The sequence below is a fragment of the Dermacentor variabilis genome, chromosome 10 (genome assembly GCF_050947875.1).
Source record: "Dermacentor variabilis isolate Ectoservices chromosome 10, ASM5094787v1, whole genome shotgun sequence".
In the NCBI taxonomy this organism is placed as follows: domain Eukaryota; kingdom Metazoa; phylum Arthropoda; class Arachnida; order Ixodida; family Ixodidae; genus Dermacentor; species Dermacentor variabilis.
Window position 1 is genome coordinate 59713955 of NC_134577.1, and position 14351 is coordinate 59728305.

Sequence of the window (14351 nt, forward strand, 5' to 3'; positions counted from 1 at the left end):
GGTAAATAATTCGCGCAAATAGGTAAATAATCATCGAAGTTAGTCTCTGTACACTTGCAATTAGGCGGTTGGTTTGTATGCTACGAATCTGATCTTCTTGGGGTTGTGAGTGAAAACAAGTGAACGACTTTTCTAATTGGCTATAGGATGATATTTTTCGGACGTTAAATAATTTGAGCAATATTGTTAATTATCTATGTTAGTCTCAGTAAACTAACGATTGCAGGGGCTGGTACATTTGCTACGAATCTGATCTTTCAAGGGTTGTGAGTGAACTTCATTGAGCGGGTCTTCTAATGGGCTATAGGCTGATCTTTCTTCTTGGACGTTAAATAATTTGCGCAAGTTTGTTAAGTAACTAAGTTAGTCGCAGTAAACTACAAGTTGTCGGGGCTGGTATGTATGCTACGAATATGATCTTCTTAGGGTTTTGAGTGAACACCAGTGAACGAATTTTCTAGTGGTTGATAGGCAGTTTTTTTGGACCTTGACTAGTTTGAGCAAATTTGCTAAGTAATCATCCAAGGAAGTCTCAGTAAACTAGCAGTTGGAGTGGTTGGTATGTTTGCTACGAATCTCATATTCTTAGGGTTGTGAGTGAACACCAGTGAACGAATTTTCTAATGGGCGGTAGGCTGATTTTTCACTTTGGGCGTTAAATAATTTGCGCAAAATTGTTAAGTAATCATCTAAGTAAGTCTCAGTAAACGAGCAGTCTCAGTGGTTGGTATGTGTGCTACGAATCTGATCTTTTTAGGGCTGTGAGTGAACACCAGTGAACGGACCTTCTAATGGGCTATAGGCTGATCTTTTTTTTTTTGGACGTTAAATAACTTGAGCAAATTTTAAGTAGTCATCTTAGTCTCAGTATACTTGCAAGTGTAGGCGTTGAAATGTATGCTACGATTCTTATCTTCTAAAGGTTGAGAGTGAACACCAGTGAACGGATATTCTCATGGGCTATACGCTGATCTTTTTTGGACGTTAAATAATTTCCGCGAATTCGTTAATCATCTAAGATGGTCTCTGTAACCTAGCAATAAAAGGGGTTGGTATGTATGCTAAGAGTCTGGTCTTAGGGTTGTGAGTGAACACCAGTGAACGAATCTCCTAATTGGCATTAGGCTGATATTTGTTGGACGAGAAATAATTTGAGCAATATTATTAGTCATCTAAGTTAGTCTCAGTAAACTAGCAATTGCAGGGGTTGCTATGTATGCTACGAATCGGATCTCTTTAGGGTTGTGAGTGAACACCAGTGAACGGATCTTGTAATGGGCTATATGCTGATATTTTTTGGATGTTAAATAATTTGCGCAAATTTGTTAAGTAATTTGCCAACTTAGCCTCAGTAAACTAGTAATTGCAGGGTTGGTTTGTATGTTACGAATCTGATCTTCTTAGGGTTGAGAGTGAACACCAGTGACTCTTCTAATGGGTTATAGGCTGATATGCTTTGGAGGTTAAATAATTTGCGGAAATTTGCTGATCATGTAACTTAGTGTCAGTAAACTAGCAATTGCAGTGGTTGGTATGTGTGCTACGAATCGGATCTTTTTATAGTTGTGAGTGAACACGAGTGGACGGATCATGTAATAGGCTATAAGCTGATAGTTTTTGGACGTTAAATAGCTTGCGCAAATTTTTAGAGTAATCATCCAAGTTAGTCTCAGTAAAGTACGTATTGGTATGTGTGCTACGAATCTGATCTTTTTTAGGGTTGTGAGTAAGCACCAGTGAACGGATCTTTTAATGTAATATAGGCTGATCTTCTTTTAGGCATTGAATAATTTGCAAAAATTTGTTAATCATTTAAGTTAGTCTCGCTAAACAAGCAATATCAGGGGTCCATATGTATGTTAACAATCTGAGCTTTTTAGGTTTGTGAGTGAACACCAGTTAATGGATGTTCTAATGGGCTTTAAGGTGATGTTTTGTTTCAACGATCAATATTTGGTGCGAATTCGTTTATTATTCGTGAAAGTTAGTCCCAGTATACTAGCATTTGCAGGGCGAGTGATATATGCTACGAATTAAAGCTCTTTAGGTTTGTGAGTGAACATTAGTGAAGGGATCTTCTAATTGCATTTAGGCTGATGTTTTTTTTTGCACGATATATATTTGGTGCGAATTCGTTTATTATTCATGTAAGTTAGTTTCAGTATGCTAGCAATTCCAGGGCGAGCGATGTGTACTACGAATTTGAGCTTTTTAGAAGAGTGAGTGTACTGGACGGAATGGATCTTGTAATGGGCTATAGGCTTTTGTTTTTTCCATGTTAAAAAATTCGCGCAGATTCGTTTATCAATCATGAAAGTTATTCCTATCGTACGTGCTTTGCCGGAAGCTGTGACGTATGCGTGCAATTTGAACTTTTCAGAGAATTGAGCGAGTAGGAAGGCGCTAAAGTTTTAACGGGCTATGGGCTGATGTTGTTTCCACGATAACTAATTTGCACGGGATCGTTTATCAATCCTGCAAGCTAGTGTCAGTATACGTGTATATGTTGAGATAGTGGTGTTTGCGTCGAATTTGAGCTCTTCAAGAATTGTGTGAATAGGAGGTTGGCTGAGCTTCTAGCGAGCTGTAGGCTGATGGTTTTTCTGCAATAACTGATTTGAGGAAATTTGTTTATCAATCATGTATGTTAGCATCAGTATACGAGTATTTGCAGGGAGAGTGATGTGTGCGTGCAATTTGAGCTTTTCAGATGAGTGAACCGGACGACGCTGAGGTTCCGACGTGATAAGGACTGATGTTTTTTCTGCGATAACTGATTTGCGCAAAATCGTTTATCAATCATGTAGGTTAGTTTCAATATATGTGTGTTTCAGAAGGAGTGGCGTAAGCGTGGAACTTGAACTTTTCTGAGAATTGAGTTAGAAGGTGTGCGCTGAGGTTCTAAGGGCTTTTAGGGTGGCATTTTTTCCGCGATAACTAATTCACGCGAATTCTTTAATCAATTATGCATGTTACTTTCAGTATACGTGCGTTTGAAGATGTGTGCGTCGAGTTTGAGCTTTTCAGAGGTGTGAGCACGGCTGGGTTGAGGGTCGAACAAGATGTAGGTGTATATTTTTTCCCCATAACAAATATGTACGAGTAAGGTAAATTACTCGTATACGTTGATTAGCGACGCCGACTGCATAAACACGCTTGGCGTCTCCATATAATCGCTATCCGATTAAAAAAACTTGGCGGTATCTGAGAACAAGGTGGAGTTTCATCATGACCAGCAGACTAGTTACCCAGTGTCTCCAGTGGTCATATTTTGTGGCCGTTCTTCTCGTGTACTAACGTTGTGGTATGTTTTGTTCTCTGTTCATCACTGTGGTGACCTGCTTCCACGAGGTGTCCGTGATCCTGTTGTGTGCACCCATCTGTCGGGCAAGGACGACGCCAGCGTTTCGCTCTTCGTCACCAGGTCAAGTGTCGGAGGCAGCTCCGGGGGCAGCTATACGAGTCAGAGCAGCGAGGTGAGCTCATCCAAGGCGGGACTTCTTGCCTCCCAATCTTTCCAATGCCTTTCACTCTGCCAGTTTACTTGCCTGCAAAATTATTTCGCAAGCTCTGTACTCGGGCAGCCCAATCGCCCCAGGTCGACTGCTGTGTGCTAGGTCTATTGTACTCGTATCATGAGAGGCCAACAAACAAAGACGCCAAGGACAACCTTGGGGAAATTACTTGTACTGACTAATTGAATAAAGAAATGATAAATAATGGCAATGAACGGGGATGAAAACAACAAAATAGAGCATTGCACGAGTAATGCGAAGAGGTGGGATTTTCGCCCACCTGCGGCAAATTCTTTTTTCACTACTTTCACTGCCATTAAGTTATCACTTCTTCAATTCAGTTAGTAAGTACAAGTAATTTCCCAATTGTGGGCGTTGGGGAGTTTTTATATGTTTGCTTCTCATGATATGAATAATAAAAATCGAGTCCCTCGGTTAACCTCCTTTCTTCTCGGTCTACTGTAAATTCATCTGTGCATCATTGTTTCAATTTAGCCTCTCTTTTTTTTGGTCTTGTCCCACTTCCCTCTTCCCCTACCTCTTTCTTCCGTCGGATGTGGGGCAGCCACGTAAGAGATGTTAGGTTGTTCCCCCAGCACCACTTCTGCGGCAGTTGACACTTTCCAAAAATCCAATGAGGGATCAGTATGCGTTTGTAAAGGAAACTCCTATTCGCAGGTGGCATCGTAATGCTTCTTGCGGTCGGTTAAAACCCGGTATGAATTGTAATTCCATAAGTGGCTCCATGGCAACTGGGCGCCCATCGGTAAAATTCCGGTGCATTCCATTTCCGGGGAGTTACACTCGATCCGTTCTGGACAAAGGTATCGAGGTTCTCCATGTGCCTCACGGACCGCTTGGTCGGCACATTCATTGCCAGTGATGCTGCTGTGCCCAGGTAGCCACTAAAACGCAATTTCGAGGCCTCTGTCCACTGCTTGATGGTACCTTGGGAGCTCCTGCCTATATATATGAGAACGAACAAACGAGGTGAGCTTTGCATGAACGCCATCGTCTTTCTTTTTCTAAAAAATTCTGAGAGAAACTTTAAAAAAAGAACAGTAGCACTGCAACTCTACCTTGGCACTCAAAATCATGTCCCAGTTTTGTAAACTGCACATGACAGTACATCAAGAGTGGCGAAACTAGATGTGCGGTATTCTCCTTCTCAAATACACCATTAATTTTGCAATAGTCACAATGGAGGCCGAATTTTATACGAATAGTGCCGAAAGCGAGTTGAACCGAATGTCGAATACTTTCCCAATAGTTTTCGTATAATGAATAGCCGTTGTCGCAAATAATATAGAAGGATGTCTACATTCAACTATTCAAGTTAGCAAGTTTCTGTCGTTACATGGAATTGCTTTAAAAAGCACAAATGGAACATTAGGGGCAAACAAGTAGGTTCTTCGCGCGCACAAAGTGTGCGAATGATCGCAGCACAGCCTGTAAGGTCTGGCTGCCTAAGTGACGTAGCCTCCTGCAGTACGTAAGTTCTCAGATTTTATTCCTGCACTATGCTGCCGCTTTGCACGGCGGGGCGCCTGTTGCTGCGTAGCTCACGAAGGGTTAAGATAGCAGCACGCCACCACCGGAGGTCGAGGACGGGAGAGAGCTCGCGTATTAGCCCGTGTCACCGCAGACGTTAGTCGGAAAGAGAAGTGCGTCGGAGACGGAAGAGGGCTGCGGCGGGAGAGCAGCACGTGCATTGCGATGCTCATTTGTTGCCAAACTTGCACGTGCTCTCGCGCGAAAACTTTGTGGCGTTTAAAGGTTAAGGTATTATGTCCACCTGGCTAGCTTATACGAAGTGGGCTGCAGACCAGATGTTCTGGTCGGCGCTAGGAATCGGGGTCGGCAAATTTCGTCCTGGCGGGGTCCATAGCCCCGACTGTAATCTCGCTGTATGCAAATTCCCGAAAACCGAGTAAAACACGCGACAAGGATTTATTTGTGTTGGAAGGAGTTGGAAGCTCTGTCACACGTTGTAATTTTTTGCTTATTTTTGGACACTTCCAGAGCAGCGTGCTTACCGGAAGTGGCGAGGATGTTGCTACCACGAACTTCGAGCGACAGTCCCCCGAGCAGGATCAACTTGCGCCGGGGTCCGCTGCACACCCGGTGACCCAGGCTCGAGCGGTCCTTCTGCAACGTCAGGTCTCGAATCTGCGTCAAAGTGGCCACAGTTGCTGTCACGATGACGTGACATGATTGACCACGATTCTGATAGGCGCGTGTTTACGCGCACAAAAAGAAAAGAAGACTGGAAGCAGCGCTGGCCATAAGACCACAATACGACAATGACGAGCCGTATGTAAAAATACTGAAAAATATCTGTAGCGGCTCCACAGCCACCATAGTCCTCCATAAAGAAAGGAACAAAATCCCAATAAAGAAAGGTGTCAGGCAGGCAGATACGATCTGTCCAATGCTATTCACAGCGTGTTTACAGGAGGTATTCAGAGACCTGGATTGTGAAGAATTGGGGATAAAAGTTAATGGAGAATACCTTAGTAACTTGCGCTTCGCTGATGATATTGCCTTGCTTAGTAATTCAGAGGACTAATTGCAATGCATGCTCACTGACCTGGAGATGCAAAGCAGAAGAGTGGGTCTAAAAATTAATCTGCAGAAAACTAATGTTTAACAGTCTCGGAAGAGAACAGCAATTTACAATAGGTAGCGAGGCACTGGAAGTGGTAAGGGAATACATCTCTTTAGGGTAGGTAGTGACGGGGGATACGGATCGTGAGACGGAAATAATCAGAAGAATAAGAATGGGCTGGGGTGCGTTTGGCAGGCATTCTCAGATCATGAACAGCAGGTTGCCATTATCCCTGAAGAGAAAAGTGTATAATAGCTGTGTTACCAGTACTCACCTACGGGGCAGAAACCTGGAGGCTTACGAAAAGGGTTCTACTTAAATTGAGGACGACGCAACGAGCTATGGAAAGAAGAATGATGGGTGTAACGTTAAAGGATAAGAAAAATGCAGATTGGGTGAGGGAACAAACGCGAGTTAATGACATCTTAGTTGAAATCAAGAAAAAGAAATGGGGGGCATGGGCAGGACATGTAATGAGGAGGGAAGATAACCGATGGTCATTAAGGGTTACGGACTGGATTCCAAGGGAAGGGAAGCGTAGCAGGAGGCGGCAGAAATTTAGGTGGGCGGATGAGATTAAGAAGTTTGCAGGGACGGCATGGCCACAATTAGTGCATGGCCGGGGTTGTTGAAGTATGGGGAGGCCTTTGCCCTGCAGTGGGCGTAAACAGGCGGATGATGATGATGATAACGACAATGACGACGTGTAACGCCCATGACGTGCACCACGACTCGCATGTCACAAGCCGCGAGTCGAATAAGTTTTGGCAGAGGCACATACTAGGTAATTTAATGTGGCCATGGGGAGGGGGTGTCATCGAAGTAGAGCACCGGTAGGACCGCGGCTTACCTCTATATCCAGTTGGTAGAGGCGCAGGAAAGACAAGGAGTACATCGTTGGTTTAACCCTGGGGCAGGGATAGATAGCTTAAGAAACGGGAAACTGCGCAGGTTTTAGGAAAGTGGCTCTAAGCATGAAGCGAATGCCCCGCCATCTTCTGTGTACGAACGCACTTATGTTGTCGTTGTCCTTCGCTATACGTTGCTTCTCCTAACGTGACGTTGCCTAACCTGATGCTAACCTTCTTTAATTACCCGGTCGCTAGAGTTGTGTGTTCTGGCGCTGGCTTCAGGGTGGAAATATATTCATCAAACATAAGATATTAGCGCATAAAGGCAGGCTGCATCACCGTTACGAAGGCCTGGAGCGGAAAATGGAAGGAAGGAATCTACAGCAAATTTCCACGCTGCTGCCGCCGAAGCCCCAATCGGCTTCTTTTGCAAGTTACTGGCGGCGCAAACTAATAAACGTGTAGCATTCTTCGCAATTCTTACTACCAACTGCGTTCCTAGACGAACGATGGTGGGGCAGTATTGATCTATTCTAAAACGCGTAATTTGGGTGTGGTTACTATCGGCTGGTCCAGCTGGTGTAGCGAAGTCTCACAGCTACAGCTACATTGTCCAGCATGGAGCGGCTAGGATCGAGCGCCACTGCGCACATGTGGCCTGTCCTTGAGTTTCGCGTTGTTGGAGGCTAGTTGTGTGTTGAAGGAAATAGGAATTACTGAAATCCGAGGGCTACAACACAAGGAAGCAGTGTGGCCGGTGTTGCATTACTACACAAGCGCACGCGGCCTATCGTTTGCCTGTGTTTGTAATTTCTCCGATATTCGAAATGAAGATCTTCGCTTCACCCTGTTTAATAAACTGCTACGATAAGTTTTCACAGTAGCACGAGGATGAGCCGTACTCAAACACCCTTTACATGGCAGCTATTGGCCTCGTATGGGACTCTTCGCCCGAGTCAGGCAGCCCGAAGAGAGAAGAGCGCTTCTGTCGAAAGGAGCGTTTGAAATAGTGATCTCCAGCTCCGTTTTTGAATCCCACCCGCTGTGCCAGACTGCAAAATTCTTTTGAGATATTTGCAGCCGTGTTCGCTATCCGCATACTGTTTCTTCACTAAGACACCGACGTGGTATAGGAGTCTTTTAACCCTGTAAAGGCCTGCTGTTCATGATCTGAGAATGCCTGCCAAACGCACCCCAGCCCATTCTTATTCTTCTAATTATTTCCGTCTCATGATCCTGATCCGCCGTCACTACCTGCCCTAAATAGATGCATTTCCTTACTACTTCCAGTGCCTCGCTACCTATTGTAAATTGCTGTTCTCTTCCGAGACTGTTAAACATTAGTTTACCATTAGACTAGACATTAGTTAGACATTAACATTAGATTAGTTTAACATTAGATTAGACATTAGTTTAAATTAGATTAATTTTTAGACCCACTCTTCTGCTTTTCCTCTCCAGGTGAGTAAGCATGCATGGCAAATGGTCCCCTGAGTTACTAAGCAAGGCAATATCATCAGCGAATCGTAAGTTACTAAGGTATTCTCCATTAACTTTTATCCCCAATTCTTCCCAATCCAGGTCTCTGAATACCTCATATAAACACGCTGTGAATAGCATTGGAGAGATCGTATCTCACTGCCTGACGCTTTTCTTTATTGGGATTTTGTTGCTTTCTTTATGGAGGACTATGGTGGCCGTGGAGCCGCTATAGATATCTTTCGGTATTTTTACATACGGCTCGTCTACACCATGATTCCGTAATGCCTCCATGACTGCTGAGGTTTCGACTGAATCAAGCGCTTTCTCGTAATCAATGAAAGCTACATATAAAGGTTGGTTATATTCCGCACATTTTCCTATCACCTGATCGATAGTGTGAATATGGTCAATTGTTGAGTAGCCTTAACGGAATCCTGCCTGGTCCTTTGGATGACGGAAGTCTAAGGTGTTCCTGATTCTATTTGCAATTACCTTAGTAAATACTTTGTAGGCAACGGACAGTAAGCTGATCGGTCTGTCCGTTGCCTACAAATTATTTGCTAAGGTAATTGCAAATAGGTTAATTGAGGGTAATTGCCATTATCGCTCAAGAGAAACAGTTTATAACAGCTGTGTCTTACCTGTGCTCACTTACGGGGCAGAAACCTGGAGGCTTACGAAAAGGGTTCTACTTAAATTGAGGACGACGCAACGAGCTGTGGAAAGAAGAATGATAGGTGTAACATTAAGGTATAAGAAAAGAGCAGATTGGTTGAGGGAACAAACGAGCGTTAGATATCTTAGTTGAAATCAAGAAAAAGAAATGGGGGCCATGGGCAGGACACGTAATGAGGGAAGATAACCGATGATCATTAAGAGTTAGGGAATGGATTCCGAGGGAAGGGAAGCGTAACAGAGGGCGACAGAAAGTTAGGTGGGCGGATGAGATTAAGAAGTTTGCAGGGACAACATGGCCAGAATTACTACCTGCACCGGGATAGTCGGAGAAGTATGGGGGAGGCCTTTGCCCTGCAGTGGACGAAAGCAGGATGATGATGAACCCTGTAATGCCTAACGCACCTTGTGTATACTGCGTTGTTTGAGACATCAAAGTTGGAATTTTCGCAAGTCAAACACAAGTAACGATATTAGGCAGGAGCCCAGTGTAATTTGTGAATAGCTTAGGAATCCAATTACTAACCACAATGTTCTCTACTTATACATTTTGTTATGTTTAGTGCAAATGTACCCTCCATGTGAACAAATAAAGGGGGACACATTCAGCGCATTTCCTGTGATTAAATGTGTTTGGGCATTGCAGGGTTAAATACTGCCCAATACTGTTGTCCGTGTTGTTGGGTTCTTTGACCAACAAACTGTGCAAAATATTAGAAACCCTCAGCAACTATCGGCCTCAAACACACAACCAAGGCTGAAGCGGCACCTTTCTTGTGCAATTTTTGGAAGGCATCCTGAAGACTCCACAGGTGGTTTAATAAATGTCTCTGGGTGACTCACTACGCAGAATCCAGTTGAGACGCGAGTCATGATTCTTTAGCCTGGAAGGGTGCGCGTGCCAGTGACATTTTCCGTGGGCTGAGCAATTTCCGTGTAGGAATAAAGAATGAAGTGCTGTTTTGCAGTTTGGTCACGCACATTTTTTTCTGGTGCTTTGGTCCGCAAGCTTCAGCCTCTTTTGAAGCAGCAAGCTGGGCGCGTGCGCCTGGACTACCCATCAGCGTGTCTGCTGTAGAAATCGCAAAGTACCCCAGTCCTGCACCAACAGATTCAAACTTGTAACTACAAATTTCCGAATTTCATCACCTCACCTAATCTTCTGGCGTCCTCGACTGCGCTCTCCTTCTCTTGGCAGCCATTCTGTAACTCTAACAGTCCAACGGTTATCCATCATACGAATTGCATGACCCGCCGTGCTCTATATATTTTCCCTTCCAGTGTCGGGCTCGCCTGTCCGCGTTCTCTGATCCACACCGTTGTTCCTGTCTCGACGTTACACCTAACATTTTGGTTGCATCGCTTTTTGCGCCGACGTCGGCTTATTCTCGCACTTTGTTAACGAAGTTGATGCTCAATATGTTAGCGCCTTTAGAATGCAGTGATTATACACGTTGTTTTGCAATATTGGTAAGCTTCTAGTAAGTGTCTCCAAACGCCTGCCGTATGCGCTCCAACCCATTCTGTAGCTTTCCTTATCATGATCCGAGTCCTCTGTGAGTAATTGACGTAGAGGTAAACGTACTCCTCCACAGACTTCAAAGGCTGATTGGCAATCCTTTATTCTTGTTCGTTTCGTAAATTTTTAACCCCACCCATCTTTCTCTGTTAAGATGTTAATGTTGTTGAACAGGACCATGTCATCTTCAAACGATATGTTGCAGAGATATTCACCGTTGATCCTCACTCCTAAGCCTTCCTATACTTAATAGCTTCAATATTTTCAAGGATGCGTGGTATTGGAGGAATTTTACCCTTGCCTGATTCCTTTCTTGATAGGTAACTTCAGACTTGTGAAGAAGGTAGCTGTGGAATCTTCGTACCTCCTAACATAATCGCGTACTCCTTCTGTACTCCTTGATTGCATTATGCCTCTGACTGCCGGTATCTCGACTGAACCTAATGCGTTTCCGTAATCTACTAAGGCCATATAGAGGGGTTAAGTGTACTCTGCGGATTTCTCGATTAGCGGATTATTGGCAAGGGTGTGATCCATTGTAGAATATCGCTTCCTCAAGGCAGCGTTTTCTATTGGTTGGCTCGCGAGAGGACGCCATCTCTACTGCGTTCTCACAGCGACAGCGCGCCAAGATTCGTTATTCGAGCAAGTTCGAAGCTGGTCCAAGGCGCCGTCTTTAACGCCGCCCTCCTACTAGGCTACGCAGGAAGCGTTCCAGTCGCGTGGTGTCCCGGAAGAAAGCGGCGTGATCGTTCGTCTAGTTGGCGTCTTGGCCTTTGCAGCTTAACTGCACATCTGGATGCATAACCCCTCCAAAGCGTAGCTGGAATCACCAGGAGCCATTTGGCTGCGCTGTATTGAGTAGCGTCAAGTGCCTGCATTTCGTCGGCGGACAAAGCCGTCGCCGCCATACAGTGAACACGCATACGCGCTCACGAGGCAGCCTCAGCGCAAGTGCCCCAACATCGCCAAAACGTTTGCCAATCGAAACTCGCCGTTGGTGTGATGGCACGGTAGGCAAGGACTCGTTCACCTCATCGCTGATCAACCGGAAAATGCAACGTCCCGGCGTTGCAGTATTGCGAGCTCCTGCTACACTCGCACAACGCTCCTACACCACCTAACCGCGAGTGGTCGAAGCACGAGGCCAGAGATCAGCGTTCGACCTCCGTGCGGAACCGCAGCGGTATTGCGGCTCTGAACGGTGCCGAAAAAAAAAACATACAGGGCGATGTTCTGAGCGCGTCCTTTCGTTGCGTTCCGTTCCAGCCTATCGCACCGCATCCCTGTAGGCCACGACAGAAGCTGAGCATCTCGGCTGTTATCGCCTGATTAGCCACACTACTCGGCTGTTATCGTTAGCTGCCGCTTGCCTCAAGGTACTGGTCGCCTTCATTCAGTATGCTGCTGTGCCGTTCCGTTGGCCGAGTGGTCTAGATGCTTAGCTTGGGATCCCACGGGATTTCTAGCGATGGTGGTTAGAATCGCGACGCCTGCATTGCGTAAGAAAACTGCGATGCGGGAGAAGTGGCTCGAACGATCGTTAACTTACTGTGGGGCAGCTGTAAATTGGGGCAGGAGGGGGTTGATTAGGCGGGCGCAAGGAGGTAGGTCGGCTGAGGATTAGGGGAAAAGGGGTAGGGGCCGGCTAGTGCGTCAGGACGTGTTCCGGGCTCAGATGAGACCCGGCATCCACTCGGCTACTGGAATGGGGTGGATAAGGGGGAGTTTTGTGACATGGTGCACATCATTTCCTCTCGCTGTTCCGCGGGTATCCTAAGAGGGTGGATACCTGTTCCTTTTAGAGCAAGTGCAGAGTAGGCCGCAGGAGCAAGACACACACCCACTTAAAGAATGGACTGTCCTCTTTGGGGAAAGCGAACCCGTGAGGTAAAGCCCCCGAATGCATGCGCCCTCTCACGCAAGAGACCGGACTCCCGCCTACGAAACTCTCCATTGTGACGACGAAGCCAACACAGCCCACCTCTAAGAGCCATCACCACAGAGCTCTACCCCCCCGCCCCCACAGGATGAATCCAACCCTGCCCACCTGTAAGAGCCCACGCCGCACCATCCCCACAAACCTCCACCACACCCCACGACATAAAACGAATCCTGATCACCTCTAACAAACCGCGTCGCGCCGTCTCTACAGAGCTCGACAAAAACTGAAAAAACCGTAAGCCTATAATCCCGCTTATACGAGACCGCGGGAACGCGCAGAAGCAGTTTAACGCGATAAATGAGCGATTAGGCAAAGAATAATTTTCCCCTTAAAATTGAAAAGACGGTAAGCCTATATAGCCCATGCAAATATTTTTTCCGGCAAAAAATAGTGTCTCTAAGGCGCTGGTTCTCCGCTTATACGAGTCCCCGGGAACGCGCAGAAGCCGTTTAACGCGATAAATGAGCGATTAGGCAAAGAATAATTTTCCCCTTAAAATTGAAAAAACGGTAAGCCTATAGCTCATGAAAATATCATTTTTCCGACAAAAAATAAAGTGTCTCTAATGCGCTGGTTCTCCGCATGTACGAGTCCCCGGGCACCAGCAGAAGCCATTTAACGCGATCAATGAGCGATTAGGCAAAGAATAATTTTCCCCTTAAAATTGAAAAAACGGTAAGCCTATAGCCCTGCAAATATCATTTTTTCCGGCAAAAAATAAAGTGTCTCTAAGGTACTGGTTCTCCGCATATACGAGTCCCCGGGAACGCGCAGAAGCCGTTTAACGCGATAAATGAGCGATTAGGCAAAGAATAATTTTCCCCTTAAAATTGAAAAAAACGGTAAGCCTAATAGCCCATGAAAATATCGTTTTTCCGACGAAAAATAAAGTGCCTCGAAAGCGGTGTTTCTCCGCATATATCAGTTCTCCAGCATGCGCAGATGCCGTCTGACGCGATAACTAAACGATTTGGCAAAGAATAATTTTCCCCCGAAAATTGAAAAAATGCCAAGCCTATAGCCCATGAAAATATCGTTTTTCCGACGAAAAATAAAGTGCCTCGAAAGCGGTGTTTCTCCGCATATATCAGTTCTCCAGCATGCGCAGATGCCGTCTGACGCGATAACTAAACGATTTGGCAAAGAATAATTTTCCCCCGAAAATTGAAAAAATGCCAAGCCTATAGCCCATGAAAATATCGTTTTTCCGAAGAAAATTAAACTGCGTCGAAACCGGTGTTTCTCCGCATATATCAGTTCTCCAGCATGCGCAGATGCCGTCTGACGCGATAACTAAACGATCTGGCAAAGAATAATTTTCCCCCGAAAATTGAAAAAATGCCAAGCCTATAGCCCATGAAAATATCGTTTTTCCGACGAAAAATAAAGTGCCTCGAAAGCGGTGTTTCTCCGCATATATCAGTTCTCCAGCATGCGCAGATGCCGTCTGACGCGATAACTAAACGATTTGGCAAAGAATAATTTTCCCCCGAAAATTGAAAAAATGCCAAGCCTATAGCCCATGAAAATATCGTTTTTCCGAAGAAAATTAAACTGCGTCGAAACCGGTGTTTCTCCGCATATATCAGTTCTCCAGCATGCGCAGATGCCGTCTGACGCGATAACTAAACGATCTGGCAAAGAATAATTTTCCCCCGAAAATTGAAAAAATGCCAAACCTATAGCCCATGAAAATATCGTTTTTCCGACGAAAAATAAAGTGCCTCGAAAGCGGTGTTTCTCCGCATATATCAGT